The sequence below is a fragment of the Bos grunniens genome, chromosome 2, assembly GCF_055505025.1.
Source record: "Bos grunniens cultivar Pamir isolate PY7600 chromosome 2, Bosgru_T2T1.0, whole genome shotgun sequence".
In the NCBI taxonomy this organism is placed as follows: Eukaryota; Metazoa; Chordata; class Mammalia; order Artiodactyla; family Bovidae; genus Bos; species Bos grunniens.
Genome location: NC_141166.1, coordinates 68,174,463 through 68,191,288, shown reverse-complemented (window position 1 = coordinate 68,191,288; position 16,826 = coordinate 68,174,463). Strand labels below are relative to the sequence as shown.

At 38.4% G+C, this 16,826-nt stretch overlaps 1 pseudogene; it reads right to left on the bottom strand.

Moving 5' to 3' along the window:
- Window positions 1-15,829: 15,829 nt before the first annotated feature.
- LOC147378208 (NADH dehydrogenase [ubiquinone] flavoprotein 2, mitochondrial pseudogene) lies at window positions 15,830-16,566 on the bottom strand (annotated as a pseudogene).
- Between the last annotated feature and the right edge of the window lie 260 nt (window positions 16,567-16,826).

Here is a 16,826-nt window from a genome sequence, read left to right as displayed (position 1 = left end):
CTCAACTCTTCTCTGGTTTGGGTGATAATGAAAAATGTTTTTATGAAGCACACATTTGGATGGAGTTAGAAGAGCATGTGAAGAAAGGCAGGGGCTGTAGGTGGAGAAGTAGGTAGGCAACATACGCAGTATTCCAAAAACATCACCTGTTCACAGAAGGGTTTTAGTTTGGTTTTAGTAAAAAATAAAGAGCCAGTTGAAGGATTCTAGAAGATTAAATTGAAAAGTTTTATAGAGTCCACAGTTTGAAATCTTTGTATATCGTTTTAAGAAGTTTGAACTTTTACACTATCAAAAGTTTATCTAGCTAGTATATTTTTAGGTTGTGTGTATGTACATTTTGACAATAATTTAGAAAACAATCTGAACATGTAATGCTTACTCATACATGAACCACAATCATGTATGTGCACACAAAGAAAATATTGAATCATCTAGGTGAGGGCAATGTACATAGGACCACCATCTAAGGGAACTGCACTTTTGGGGAGACGGGAGGGTTGTTTGCACTTAAAAAAGAAATCTGTTCTCACTTAAAGTGACAACATTTACCAATTAATATATTGTCAGGATATTTAATGAATATTAATTAAGTATATTTAAGGTGAAAAATGCTCAAAACTATCCCATTCAACTTCATACAGATATGAGTTATATTAGCAATTATAAAGATAATTTTTTTTTCTTTACTGTTAACAGGGTGTAGTTGATCTTTTCACAGTGTTAAGATGTTGTTTTCTAAACTTAACAAACTGAGATTTGCCATTTGGCAAAAAATATTCAGGTATATTTTACAAATATACTTAAATATCATTAAATTCCCCCTATTCATGATAAGGTTGTTTCTGTTTTTTTTTTTTAATTTATTTTTAAACGGAGGATAATTGCTTTACAATATTGTGTTGGTTTCTGCCATATATCAACAAGAATCAGCCATCAGTTCAGTTCAGTTCAGTCTCTCAGTCATGTCCGACTCTTTGTGATCCCATGAATTGCAGCACGCCAGGTCTTGCTGTCCATCACCATCTCTGGGAGTTCACTCAAACTCACGTCCATCGAGTCGGTGATGCCATCCAGCCATCTCATCGTCTGTTGTCCCCTTATCCTCCTGCCCCCAATCCCTCCCAGAATCAAAGTCTTTTCCAATGAATCAACTCTTCACAAGAGGTGGCCAAAGTATTGGAGTTTCGGCTTTTGCATCATTCCTTCCAAAGAACACCCAGGACTGATGTCCTTTGGAAAGGATAGGTTGGATCTTCTTGCAGTCCAAGGGACTTTCAAGAGTCTTCTCCAACAGCACAGTTCAAAAGCATCAATTCTTCAGTGCTCAGCTTTCTTCACAGTCCAACTCTCACATCCATACATGACCACTGGAAAAACCATAGCCTTGATTAGATGGACCTTTGTTGGCAAAGTAAAGTCTCTGCTTTTGAATATGCTATCTAGATTGGTCATAACTTTCCTTCCAAGGACCAAGTGTCTTTTAATTTCATGGCTGCAATCACCATCTGCAGTGATATTGGAGCCCCAAAAAATAAAGTCTGACACTGTTTCCACTGTTTCCCCATCTATTTCCCATGAACTGATGGGACCAGATGCCATGATCTTTGTTTTCTGAATGCTGAGCTTTAAGCCAACTTTTTCACTCTCCACTTTCACTTTCATCAAGAGGCTTTTTAGTTCCTCTTCACTTTCTGCCATAAGGGTGGTGTCATCTGCATAGCTAAGGTTATTGATATTTCTCCCAGCAATCTTGATTCCAGCTTGTGTTTCTTCCAGCCCAGCGTTTCTCATGATGTACTCTGCATATAAGTTAAATAAGCAGGGTGGCAATATACAGCCTTGATGTACTTCTTTTCCTATTTGGAACCAGTCTATTGTTCCATGTCCAGTTCTAACTGTTCTTCCTGACCTGCATACAAATTTCTCAAGAGGCAGGTCAGGTGGTCTGGTATTCCCATCTCTTTCAGAATTTTCCACAGTTTATTGTGATCCACACAGTCAAAGGCTTTGGCATAGTCAATAAAGCAGAAATAGATGTTTCTCTAGAACTCTCTTGCTTTTTCCATGATCCAGTGAATGTTGGCAATTTGATCTCTGGTTCCTCTGCCTTTTTAAAACCAGCTTGAACATCAGGAAGTTCACGGTTCATGTATTGCTGAAGCCTGGCTTGGAGAAATTTGAGCATTACTTTACTAGCATGTGAGATGAGTGCAATTGTGTGGTAGTTTGAGCATTCTTTGGGTTTGCTTTTTTTTGGGATTGGAATGAAAACTGACCTTTTCCAGTCCTGTGGCCACTGCTGAGTTTTCCAAATTTGCTGGCATATTGAGTATAGCACTTTCACAGCATCATCTTCCAGGATTTGAAATAGCTCAACTGGAATTCCATCACCTCCACTAGCTTTGTTTGTAGTGATGCTTTCTAAGACCCACTTGACTTCACATTCCAAGATGTCTGGCTCTACGTGAGTGATCACACCATCGTGATTATCTGGGTCAGAGAGATCTTTTTTGTACAGTTCTTCTGTGTATTCTTGCCATCTCTTCTTAATATCTTCTGCTTCTGTTAGGTCCATACCATTTCTGTCCTCTATCGAGCCCATATTTGCATGAAATGTTCCCTTGGTATCTCTAACTTTCTTGAAGAGATCTCTAGTCTTTCCCATTCTGTTGTTTTCCTCTATTTCTTTGCATTGATCGCTGAGGAAGTCTTTCTTATTTCTTCTTGCTATTCTTTGGAACTCTGCATTCAGATGTTTATATCTTTCCTTTTCTCCTTTGCTTTTCGCTTCTCTTCTTTTCACAGCTATTTGTAAGGCCTCCCCAGACAGCCATTTTGCTTTTTTGCATTTCTTTTCCATGGGGATGGTCTTAATCCCTGTCTCCTGTACAATTGTCTAACTTAATGAAATGAAGCCATGCCAAGACGGGTGGGTCATGGTGGAGAGTTCTGACAGAATGTGGTCCAATGGAGAAGAAAATCAGCCATAGGTATACATATATCCCCTCCCTCTTGATGTTTTTATGTTTTTTTTTCAATGCAAAAGAAGAGAAAAAGCAGTGATGAAAATGGTTTGCTAAACAATATTCTAAGCACCTCCTTGGTTGAAACCTCTTACTTCTAAGATTGAATCCACACATGCCTTCACTCTCTGCCTGTAGCTCTCATTGGTCCTCTCCCTTCTTTTTCTCTCTCAGATTAAATCAGATTTAGAGAATGAGTTCAGTGTGTTCACAGATAAGTTTCTGAAATAATTGCTTTTCATCTTAGTTTAATGAGAAACCATTTTGTATAATCAAATAACAAGACTTCAATAGTAGTCAGCATCTACCTTAGCCTCGGTTATGCTCTTAAAATCCTGTCACATACTTTCAGTAGGACAGAGCCATAGGAGACCTGTTTGCACAGTTCTTTTAAATTCTAATAAGTTTCTCTGAAGCATATTTCAAAATATGGTAGTCCCTCCCCACTGCTTCTGCACTGGCTCAGAGGCAAGTCTGGTCTTTCATCTTCAAACAACTTCAAAGTTTATTTTTGAAATAAGAGTTTCTTTTCCATTGGAATTCAAACAGTTTTGTTTTTTTTTTTTTTGGCCTTCTGTGAGGAAAGAGGCTCCAGGTTTTCTGGAATGCATTTAAAAAACTGCTGATGTTTTAACACCTCCCTGACCTTCAAAGGATTCAATTTTCTTTACCTTTGTTTTCTGGCTGCTTCATTGGAATCTGAGGGAGGTGCTTGGGGCCTAAGAGCTGCTGGTGTGTCTGAAATGATGAAATACCTAAAAAAAAAGCTGTCTTTTTTTCCTCTCTACTTATGGATTATTGAGAGATTTTTGTTTTAATGAACACGAGAAAAGTAATAAGTAGGGAGGAAGAGAAGGAGGGAGGGAGGGAGGAAGGAAGAAAGGAAAAAGGGAAAGGAGGAAGGGAGAAAGAAAGAATGAAAGGAAAGAAATTTTTCACTTGCACATTCTCAATTTTTTCTTTTTCCTAGACTGATAGCAGTCTGGACATTTTCTTTAAGAAGCTGAGCTTTTCCTCTTTCTTTATTTCAATTTGAATCCTTAGGAGATGGGAGTTTGCAGACAGCATATTGTAACCCTTCTTATTTAACTTATTTGCAGAGTACATCATGAGAAATGCTGGACTGGATGAAGCAAAAGCTGGGATCAAGACTGCTGGGAGAAATATCAATAACCTCAGATATGCAAATAACACCACAGTTTATGGCAGAAAGCAAAGAACTAAAGAGCCTCTTGATGAAGGTGAAAGAGGAGAGTGAAAAAGTTGGCTTAAGACTCAATATTCAGAAAACTAAGACCATGGCATCTAGCCCCATCACTTTATGGCAAATAGATGGGGAAACAATGGAAACAGGAACAGACTTTATTTTCTTGGGCTCCAAAATCACTGCAGATGGTGATTGCAGCCATGAAATTAAAAGACACTTACTCCTTGGATGAAAAGTTATGACCATTCTAGATAGCATATTCAAAAGCAGAGACATTATTTTGCCAACAAAGGTCCGTCTAGTCAAAGCTATGGTTTTTCCAGTAGCCATGTATGGATGTGAGAGTTGAACTATAAAGAAAGCTGAGCTCCCCAAAATTGATGTTTTTGAACTTTGGTGTTGGAGAAGACTCTTGAGAGTCCCTTGGACAGCAAGGAGATCCAACCAATCCCTCCTAAAGGAGGTCAATCCTGAGTGTTCATTGGAAGGACTGATGTTGAAGTTGAAACTCCAATACTTTGGCCACCTGATGCGAAGAACTGACTCATTTGAAAAGACCCTGATGTTAGGAAAGATTGAAGGTAGGAGAAGAAAGGGACTACAGAGAATGAGATGGTTGGATTGCGTCACTGACTCAATGGACACGAGTTTGAGTAGGCTCTGGGGGTTGGTGATCGACTGGGAAGCCTGGTGTGCTGCAGTCCATGGGGTTACAAAGAGTCGGACACGACTGAGCAACTGAACTTAACTGAAGTGAGCAACTAAACACACACACACCCAGCAGGCTATCTGAATCCCAGTTTATACCATGCCTCTCGCTGTAATTAAGGCAGGTGCTGGAGTTGGGAGGGCAGCAAGTAATCTCAGGGCTCTGTCACAATGTCTGTCCACTCCAAGGTAAGTCTTCTGTTACTCCCATCTGTCTCTGGCAAGGACCATTGAGGTTGTGGAGAGATGCAATTCATTTTTGGCCTTGTCGTAGAAGGTGATGTAGGCGAAGAGAGGATAGAGAATTCTTCTTCTGGGGATTTTTCAAACTTGTGAGGAATATTTTTGTCTGCGGAAAGCCTCTGACCTGGGAAAATGGAATCCAGAGTGCTTATTATTACTTTTCATGTGATTTACTGTTTGCTGTTTTTCATTAGCATATGTTTTCTCTCTACAAATGTATCTCCAGCACTTTCAAGGCAAGGATATTTTTTAATACCCTTAGTATTTCTACAAATCCCTTTGCAGTGAACCTCCTAGTAAGTGCTTGAAAATAATTAGTGATTTTTCTTTCTTAAATCAGGATGAAGAGTAGATTTATCATGAAATTTCACTTCCATAACAAGTCTGTGAAAAGCACTCTCTCTGTCCCTTTTTTTTAGTGAGACAGTGCAATACTCTTTCCAAATGTTTAGGTTCATCTGGGGCCTATCTTTGGTATAGAAAAATATAAAAAGTCATAGAAAAATATTTCAAATAATATTAACATATCACAAAATGTAAAGCCTGGATCTCTCTTCTTTATTTGTATTAAAATAGCCCAAATCTCAAAATTCCTAATATGAAAACTTCTGGAATTAATATGGTCAGGTTGTTAGTTTGTTGCTGTTTCAGTTAGTGCATTTCAATTCTTTAGGTTTCCTCTATTAAAATTTGGATTGTTGGAAAAATAAATCAATGCTTAATTATTTTACAAAAGTGTGAAATTTTAGAACTGAAAAGAGCCTTTAAAGTCCAGTAGTTATATTACAGCATTTCCACATATGGAGAAATGAGAAAAGCTTGAAAGAGTTGCTCAGAATCATATAGTCACACAGTTCATTAGTTACAAATCAGAAATGCGGTGGAGGGGACTTATATAAACAGAATTAACATTGACCATAATTTTCACAAAACAGACTTTTTTCTCCAACAGTTGTGACTTTACCCTAGGAGAAATGATTTTAAAAAAAATCACTCTCCTTGCAAATTCACTGCATTTAATGGATAGATTAATTTTAGACCAGGTTATGAGGAAGGATACAATTCCTTGAGGAATACTCAATATGCTTTTTCACCCTATAACAGTATAGCCTACTGTTTTTAAGAACTGAACATATTCCTTTTCTAATCAAGGAGATGGCTCTGAATGGAAGCCTTGAAGACAATCTGATAGGCCTTCAAATGAACAGCCTTCTCTTTTGAGTCTGTATTCTCTAAAAATAATATCTACTTTACACAGTTCTGGTTCGCTTTTCTGTTTCTGATAATCTGTACTTCAGCAACCTTAAGCACCTCCCCACACCTTCTGGCTGACCTGTATTGCTGGAAGATATTCTGAGTTCACTGGAAGAAGATGCCTCCAGGTTATGGCCCAATCCATCTACCACACTGGCTCAGCGGATAAAGAATCCGCCTGAAATTGAGGAGACACAGGTGATACGAGTTTGATCCCTGGATTGGGAATATACCCAGGAAGAGGGCATGGCAACCACTCCAGTACACTTGCCTGGAGAATCCCATGAACAGAGGAGCCTGGTGGGCTACATTCCATAGGGATGCAAAAAATTGGACATGACTGAAGCAACTTAGCAGGCATGCACGTTCAGCTGTACATCACAGCATAGTCAAAAGTACTGTCAAGAAAGACAGATTGGATATGCTCTTTGACCAACTCCATTTCATTGACAGCCATCTTGATCAAATGTATAAATGCCCAAGAATCAGGCTTTTCATTATAAGAATGAATAACAAGTATATACATCTCTAAAAGAAATCTGTAACTATGACAAGCCTCAGTATTTTAGACATCAAGGATTCAAGCAATACTGTTGAGAAACTCAACTCAATTTGGTTATAAAATTTGATGAGGGAAAACTAAGCTTTCCTACTTGAACATTCCAAAGAAGTGGAGGAAAACAATAGAATGGGAAAGACAAGAGATCTCTGAAAATTAGAGGAAGCAAGGGAATAGTTCATGCAAAGATGGGCCCAATAAAGGACAGAAATTATATGAACCTAACAAAAGCAGAGGATATTAAAAAGAGGTAGCAAGAATACACAGAAGAACTATACAAAAAAGATCTTAATGACCCAGATAATCACAATAACCCAGATAATCAGTCACCTAGAGACAGACATCTTGGAGTGTGAAGGCAAGTGGACCTTGGGAAGCATCACTATTAACAAAGCTAGTTGAGGTGATGGAATTTCAGGTGAGCTATTTCAAACCTTAAAAGATGATGTTGTGAAAGTGCTTTGCTCAATATGCCAGAAAATTTGGAAAACTCAGTAGTGGCCACAGGACTGGAAAAAGGCAGTTTTCATTCCAATCCCAAAGAAAGGCGATGCCAAAGTATGTTTAAACTACTTCACAATTACATTCATTTCACAGGCTAGCAAAGTAATGCTCAAAATTCTCCAAGCTAAGTTTCAACAGTATGTCGACCAAGAACTTCCAGATGTTCAAGCTGGATTTAGAAAAGGCAGAAGAACCAGAGATCAAATTGCAAACATCCATTGGATCATAGAAAAAGCAAGACAATTCCAGAGAAACATCTACTGCTTTATAGACTACTCTAAAGCCTTTGACTATGTGGATCACAACAAACTGTGGAAAATTCTTCAGGAGATGGGAACCCCTTCACTTGCCTCCTGAGAAACATGTATGCAGGTCAAGAAGCAACAGTTACAGCTGGACAGGGAACAATGTTCTGGTGCAATTTGGGGAAAGGAGTACATCAAGGCTGTATGTTTAACTTACATGCAGGGTACATCACAAGAGATTCCGGGCTGGATGAAGCACAAGCTGGAATCAAGATTGCTGGGAGAAATATCAATAACCTCATATATGCAGATGACACCACCCTTATGGCAGAAGGTGAAGAGGAACTAAAGAGCCTCTTGATGGAGGTGAAAGAGGAGAGTGAAAAACCTGACTTAAAACTCAACATTTAAAAAATGAAGATTACTTCATGACAAATAGATGGGGAAACAATGGAAATACTTTATTTTGGGGGGCTCAAAAATCACTGCAGATGGTGACTGTAGCCATGAAATTAAAAGATGTTTGCTCCATGGAAAAAAAAGTTATGATCAACCTAGACAGTATATTAAAAAGCAGAGATATCACTTTGCCAAGAAAAGTCTGTAGTCAAAGCTATGGTTTTTTCCAGAAGTCATATATGTATGTGAGAGTTGGTCCATAAAAAAGGCTGAGCACTGAAGAATTGATGCTTTTGAACTGTGGTATTGGAGAAGATTTGAGAGTCCCCTGGACTGCAAGGATCAAACCAGTCCATCCTAAAGGAAATTAACCCTGAATATTCTTTGGAAGGACTGATGCTAAAGATGAAACTCCAATGCTTTGGCCACCTCATGTGAATAACTGACTCACTGGAAAAGACCCTGATGCTAGGAAAGATTGAAGGCAGAAGGATAAGGGGATGACAGAGCATTAGATGATTGGATGGCATCACTGACTCAATGGACATGAATTTGAGCAAGCTCTGGAAGATGGAGAAGGATAGGGAGGCCTGGCATGTGACAGTCCTTGTATTTGAAAAGAGTTGGACATGACTGAGTGACTCAAAAACAACTTGGTTTAATTTGAACCCTGCCAGGCAAAGTTAATAGTTCTTATAAACATGTACCTTGTATTGGAGGAGAAGGGGATGACAGAGGATGAGATGGTTGGATGGCATCACAGACTCAATGGACATGGGTTTGGGTGAACTCTGGGAGTTAGTGATGGACAAGGAGGCCTAGGGGTGAACTCTGGGAGTTAGTGATGGACAAGGAGGCCTGGAGCCCTGTGATTCATGGGATCTCAAAGAGTTGGACATGACTGAGCAACTGAATTGATCTGAACTGAACTGTATTGGAGAATGTCTGAGGATGAAATCTGCCTACATTCTCAGAAACAAATAATTTCTCACTTTTTTTTTTTTTTTACTCTTTCACTTCATGAAGCTAAAGACAGCTCTGGAGAAGAGAAGAGTGAAAACAGCAATAATTCATGAAGATAAGACTGAATACTGCACTCTTGAAAACAGCCCAGAATTCATAAACAGAAAGACAGGGTTGTTTGATTTCCAAGTGGATCAATAGGAAAAAATTAGTAGTGTGCTGCTGACATGACATCATTAACATCTGTTCCAAAACCATTGGCTTTGAGCCTCTTAAAAAAAACAGTTAACTTTTGACAGCACCCTAATAGAAAATTCAGATAACCAACTAGCAAATTATGAGTGTACTCAAAAATAACACTGGTGAGATGAAATGCATGGATCAGAATTTTGTAATACAGGATTGAAGTTCAAGGCAACACCTAGTAGTCCAGCTTGATCAATTACATTCTCAAGTTGACCTTCAGTAATAATGGCAGCTGCATAGGATTTGTGTCATTTGGGCCTGGATAGACCTTCTGTCTTCCCAAAGGCTTGTCACATGCTTCTAAGGGAGATACAATGTGGAGTCCATAAGACAAGGGAATAAAGAGATGTACGACCAAATAGGAACTGAGATGAGATATAATATGACATCTCACTGGATAATTCATCAAGACAAGAAAACATATGTTCTGGACACGTGTACTCCTAGTTTACTAGGTGTGAAAAATTGTCAAACAGGTATATATACAAAATGTTCAAAACATATCACACAAAATAGAGCCTGAGATGATACCCATAACTGATGCATGAAATTCCAATTTCTGAACATACTGTGAATATTATTTATTTTGTTATTGTATATTTCTCAAAAAAATACAAAATTTTGTTTCAGCTCTAGTAGACTGGGTTGACTTACAAAAAGGCAAGCTCCTTTCTTTTCCTTTACTTACAAGTAAACAACTCCAAATCTCTGAATCTGTTTATTTTAATTTTTAGGAAATCCTAATGCCTTCTGTTGGTAAAAACAATTCCCTATGAACACTTTCACTTTTTTGAAAAGCCTTGGCTTTCTGAGTAAAGAATACTTGTAACCTGAAGTTAAAGGATTTAAATGGTAAACAGGCTTTGGAAGTTAGAGGGACTTAAAGGACTTAACGCACTTAAGGGACTCAAACGCCCTTCTCCCCCAGAGCCATTTGATTACATTTCAGAAGTGAGATGCCTCGAGACTTTGCCTTCTCTTTGCAAAGGATTCTAGAGGAGTCTTTCTTGCTTTCCCTTTATCCAAGCGAGGAGGACCAAATTTGCTGCCACCACCATATAGGTTCTGAGCCTCATAATTTGTGGATCCTTCCCGCTGATGTTAAGCCTCACTGCACGTACAAGCAGCATCAGGCTCTCGTTGTGTTGTCTCATGGGAAATTGGAGAGTAGAAAGCTAGTGATGCTAAAATGCTCTTATCCAGATGTCTCAGGTTTCTGCTTAAACAATCATATGAGTATGGAACACTGACCTCCTAGTAAGTAATGTTTCAGACACTTCACATTTTGGGACTTAATATTTCTTTAAATAGTTTCATGTGTCACTAGCCTTGCCACTATACATTTTCCTAATGAAAGTTTTTTATTGAAACCTTGTGGAAATCAGTATTGATAAATGTTACAGCAATGGGTGTCTTAGGTTAGTCCTTTAAATCAACTTTGTCAACTAACATATAAAGAACAGTGGCCAAGAATATTTGAATGACTTTTCAGGATAAATAATCATCAGATCTAATAAAAAATAAATGAAAAAACTATCCAGAAATCTAATACTGAGACATCTTTATTTCTCAATTCACACATCCCAAACCAGGCTGTATGCAATCATGTTTTTAAGTCTTTCTCATCAAGCCTGCGTCTTCTAATAAGATTAAGTTCCAATTCTCTCAGCTACAGAATTATTGATGCTTGGGGATCTCAATATTATCCCATGTGTCTTCAGGCCATGGCAGTTTTGACAGTTAATCTATGTCATAAAATTATGAACATTTTCTGATACTATTTTTGAATAGAGAATGGTGGAAATTCTTAGCTGGAGACAGAATTATCAGGAAATGATAAACATCCTAGATAGTAGAAATCTGAACCAATTCTCCCAGACATATCAGGATGGTTTGAATTTATGAGGTGAATGAATGACACTTTCCTTTTTTTTTTTTGAAATGTACATCAAGGTTACAAAAGACCTAGTTCTGTGGGAAAGAAAAATGTTTGTTAGACCAACAAAGTCGAGTAAATTACAATGAACTTCTCAGGCAAAGATAGAATATAAGAACACTACCAGAGGAAATAATATGGAAAAATAGAGAAAGAACATGTATTTTTGACAAAAGCTGATCAAATATTCACTATATATTGGCCAGTGTACATCAGGCACTGACAAATAAATAATTAAATAGGTGGTATCAAATTTTTAATTGCTACTTTTATTGATATAGAATTCACATAAAATTTACTATTTTAAAATGTAAAATTTAATGACTTTTAACTATATTAATAAGATTGGGCAACCATCACCACTAGAACATTTTATCACCGTATAAAGAAACCTCATACCCATTCAAGTACAATTTGTCTCCATTTTCCTATAACCCCAGTTCCTGGGAAACACTATGCTATTTCTAGGCTTTATAAAGTTATCTATTCTGGACATTTCTTATAAGTGAAATCATATTACATGTGACTTATTTGGGTCTATGTTCTTTCATACCATTTTCAAGGTTTATTTTTGTATTAGCATAAATTAGTACTTTGTTCTCTGATATGGCTTAGTAATCTGATGTATGCCATATTTTGTTTATGTATTCATCAATGGATGGAAGTTTAGAATTGTTTTTACTTTTTGGCTAATGCTGCTACTGCTAAGTCGCTTCAGTCGTGTCCCACTCTGTGTGACCCCAGAGACGGCAGCCCACTAGGCTCCCCCTGTCCCTGGGATTCTCCAGGCAAGAACACTGGAGTGGGTTGCCATTTCCTTCTCCAATGCATGAAAGTGAAAAGTGAAAGTGAAGTCACTCAGTCGTGTCCGACTCTTCTCGACCCCATGGACTGCAGCCCACCAGGCTCCTCTGTCCATGGGATTTTCCAGGCAAGAGTACTGGAGTGGGGTGCCATTGCCTTCTACATTGGCTAATGCTGCTGTTATAATTCCAGAGTAAGCCTTGGTGTGGATATTTTCGGTTCTCTTATATAACTAGGGATAGAATTGTTCCTATTGTCATATTGTAACTTTAACATTTTGAGACACTGTCAAACTTTTTCAAAGTGATGGAGAATCCATCACTTTACTCCATGGACAGAGTAACCTGGCAGGCTACAGTCCACAGGGTAGCAAAGAGTCAGACATGACAAGCAGCTTAGCACGCACGCATGCAGGCAAGCACCATTTTACACTCCTAACAGGAATGTCTAAGAGTTCCAATTTCTGCACTCTTGGTCAACTATTGTTACTCCCCAATCCAAAGAATTGATGCTTTTGAACTGTGGTGTTGAAGAAGACTCTTGAGAGTCCCTTGGACTTCAAGGAGATCCAATCAGTCCATTCTGAAGGAGATCAGCCCTGGGATTTCTTTGGAAGGAATGATGCTAAAGCTGAAACTCCAATACTTTGGCCACCTCATGCGAAGAGTTGACTCATTGGAAAAGACTCTGATGCTGGGAGGGATTGGGGGCAGGAGGAGAAGGGGACAACAGCGGATTAGATGGCTGGATGGCATCACCGACTCGATGAACATGAGTTGGAGTAAACTCCATGAGTTGGTGATGGACAGGGAGGCCTGGCGTGCTCTGATTCATGGGGTCGCAAAGAGTCGGACACGACTGAGTGACTGAACTGAAGAAAAGATCTGGGAGGAGGGATTCTACACCATGGTTCAACAAAAGTTGGCAAGATAATAGAAATAGAGCAGCTTACTGCTCAGGGGCCCTGGAGGAAGGACATGACATAACTCAAGGGGCCAAACAGGGAGGTCAAGGTGGGGAGGAAGAGAGATCAGCAAGACCAGGACTTTTATTAGCATCTGTAGAAGGAGTGCTTTGGGGTTCCTAAACTAAGGCTGGATTGGTCAATTCAAATTAAAAAATAAAAGGATATTTTTGGTAAGCCCTGCAGGGGTTTTCTCTAAAGAGCACACAAGGGGAAGACCTTGAGAGGTGAGAGGGATTGTTTATCATAAGGGTCATCAGGGGAGTCATATAAGGGACTTCTATTTACTTATGAGTCTGCAGATTGTTATCCAGTGAATGTGCTTATGCAAAAGGCTGGGGTCACTCTTTCACACAAAAGGGAAGCCGAAACATCGCTATAGTGGAGTTGTTTAAACTCATGGCAGAAGAATGTGGTTTACAGAAAGGTTAAAAACAAACAAAAAAAGGAATGTAATTAATTTCATTAACTCTCCTGTCCTTTGATCTCCATCATAACCTGTTCCCACCAGAGAAATGCCAAACATTTCTGACCTTCCCTGCAAACTAACATCTAGCTGATGTCTGTCCTCACCACTCCCAATACTCTTGCTTATAATTGGGGATCATATGGACCACCTAAGGATTAAATAATCAAAGGCCATTTTTAAAATTTATTTATTTTAATTGGAGGATAACTACTTTACGATATTGTGATGGTTTTTGCCATGCATGTGTCCCCTTCATCCCGAAGTCCACTTCCACCTCCCTCCCCACCCTATCCCTCTAGGTTGCCACAGAGCACCAGATTTGGGTGCCCCACTTCATACATTAAACTCTCACTGACATGTGGTATTGTATATGTTTCAATGCTATTCTTTCAAATTACCCCACTCTCTCCTCACACTGAATCCAAAAGTCCATTCTTTAAGTCTGTTTCTCCTTTGCTGCCCTGTAGATAGGATCATCAGTACCATCTTTGAAAATTCCATGTATATGCATTAATATACAGTATTTGTTTTTCTCTTTCTGACTTGCTTTACTCTGTATAATAGGCTCTAGGTTCATCCACTTCATTAGAACTGACTCTAATATGTTCCTCAAAGGCTATTTTGAGTGATAAGCTTTTCATTCAACAGAAAGGATATAATCAATAAAAAAATAAACTGAATTTTATTTTCATGGTTGGAATCTATGTTGTTCCAAATGTACATCTACCTCTAACTTCTGTTGATTTCATGAACTTTGCAAGCTGGACAATATTGGCCCAAAACTGAGATTTGTCAGGTCAAGCCGTAGAGAGCGAGCAAGCCCCAACAAGACTTGTCTACCCTGCGCCACAAGTACTCTTGTATATTATTTGGTCAAGTTGGTCAAAGTTGACAAATTCTATAGTTTAAGTCACAAGAAAGTGGCATGTAACTGTCTTTTTTTAAATCTATGGATTGTATTAAGATGTATGTCTGTTTATTTTGTGCCTTTGGAAACTGTTATGATCAATGTTGTTGAGAAAGTGGAGAAAAGGGAACACTTGTACGATGTTGGTGGGAATATAAATTGCTACAGCCACTGTGGACAAAAAATTAAAAATAAAACAACCATGTGATCCAGCAATGCATTACTGAATATATATTCAAAGGAAAAAAATCACAATCAGCATCTCAAGGAGATATCTTCTCTCATTTTTCATCACAGCATCATTCATGACACTCAAAGTAGGGAAACAACTAAATAAAATATGGTAGATTTTACATGTGGACTCTAGAGAAAATTCATAGAACCAGAGAGTAGAATGAGGTTGCCAGAGACAGGAAGTGGAAGAAATGGGGAGATGTTGGTTAAAACATACAAACTTTCATGCATAATGAGTAAGATCTGAGGATCAAATGTACATGGTGACTATAATTAATTACATTGTATTGTACACTTGAAATTTGCTAAGCAAGTTATCACACACACAGGTTCTCACACACACAGGAAGGTAATAACAAATATGCTAATTATCTTAATTGTAGTAAATAGTTCACAATGCATATTTATATCAAATCAGAATGTAGTATACCTTAAATGTAAACAACTTTATCTGTCAATTATACCTCAGTTAGCTGAAGGGATAAAGAAAACTGTTATGAACAATTCCTAACTCCTGCTACCACTGTTGTAATTTAAGACCCTAACAGTTTTTGCTTTATTCAAAAGAAATTTTCTTTTTCTCTTTGTTGAAATACTACTTTCAAGCAATGATCAATTCAGTGTCATTTCTGGGCTTCCCTTGTGGCTCAGCTGGTAAAGAATCTGCCCGCAATGCGGGAGACCTGGGTTCGATCCCTGGGTTGAAAAGATCCCCTCGAGAAGGGAAAGGCTACCCACTCTAGTATTCTGGCCTGGAGAATTCCATGGACTGTATAGTCCACAGGGTGGCAAAGAGTCAGACACGACTGAGTGACTTTCACTTTCACTTCCTTTTATGAAATCTTTCCTTTTTTTGTTTAAAATTTGACAAAATTTTTATTTCACAGTACCTTAATGTTATTGATAAAAGTGAAGGCACAGTTGAAAATGGATAATGTTGAAATAACTGTTAACTAGATTATGAAATAATGTGTTCATAGTTAACCAAGATAGCAGAAGACTTTAAAGTGATGCTCTGAAGGTCTTACACGGTACTTACAGCTGTAAGTTGCCAAGTTACAAGCAAGGTATAAACAGATAGAAATGAACAAATAATATAAAAAATTTAGGTAGGAGATTCATATTTCATTTCTCCAGTGACATATTTATGATAGAATTAAATTAAAGCCCTACTTGTACAGCAAACCCAGGTCCTTTTAGCTGGTTCAGTCAAAGAGGTAAGACCTCTGACTGGCTCACATGAGAAGCTCCACTCCTTGGCCCAGTTTTGGGGAGTTTGCCAGACTTGAGTTCATCAATAATTTCTTCAGTATACTTAGATGTCAGATCCTCACAGTAGTTGTCATTTATTTGAACCATTGGTGTGTTTACACAGGCCCCTAAACATTCCACTTCTATAAGAGTGAAAAGTTTCTCAAGTGTATTCTCTCCAATATTATTCCAAGTTTTTTCTAAATGGCTTCCAGTATGCAGTCAGAGTTTTGAAGCATGCAAGATGTAGTAGTATAAACTTGAATGAATGTGACACTTTCCAACTGGCTTTCGATTATACATTGTATAAAAAGTTGCTACTTCATATATTCTCATTGGAGGTACCTGTAAAATTTCTGCAACCTTGTTCATAGAGAGGGGCAGCCATCCATTCTGTTTTTGGGCAAAATCCAGGTCTGGAAGCAGAGCAGCTGCTTTATGCCCTTTTGGGTAGTTTTTTGCAATGGCATCTTCTTACAGTTTTCCGGTATGAAATCAAATGGAGCATCTGGGTTATTCTCAGGAGTATCTCTGTTCACAAATAAGGCTCCTCCAGCTCCATTCTGCACAGCTGTCTTAGGTAGATTCCTTATATGCCTTCCCCAGTCGGCAGCGAGGCAGCCATGGAGCACTGGTGAGAAGAACATGGTGGGCCAAACTGCCATGAAACCTTTTCTAATTTCAGTTCCTTCCATCAGATTTTAATATTTTATTTCTCAGTGTAATGGTTGAACTGTAGTCAAATCAGCAGTTGTGTCATGGTGTGCATATCTGTTTGACCTGTGATCCATCTTGAGGGCAAGAAACTTTATGTTATTAAGGAGTTGTCATCTATGAGTTCGTGTAATGTACTTTTGTGTAGCCACTAGAATATATGTGTGTGTGAGATAATTTTAAATCCAAGGGC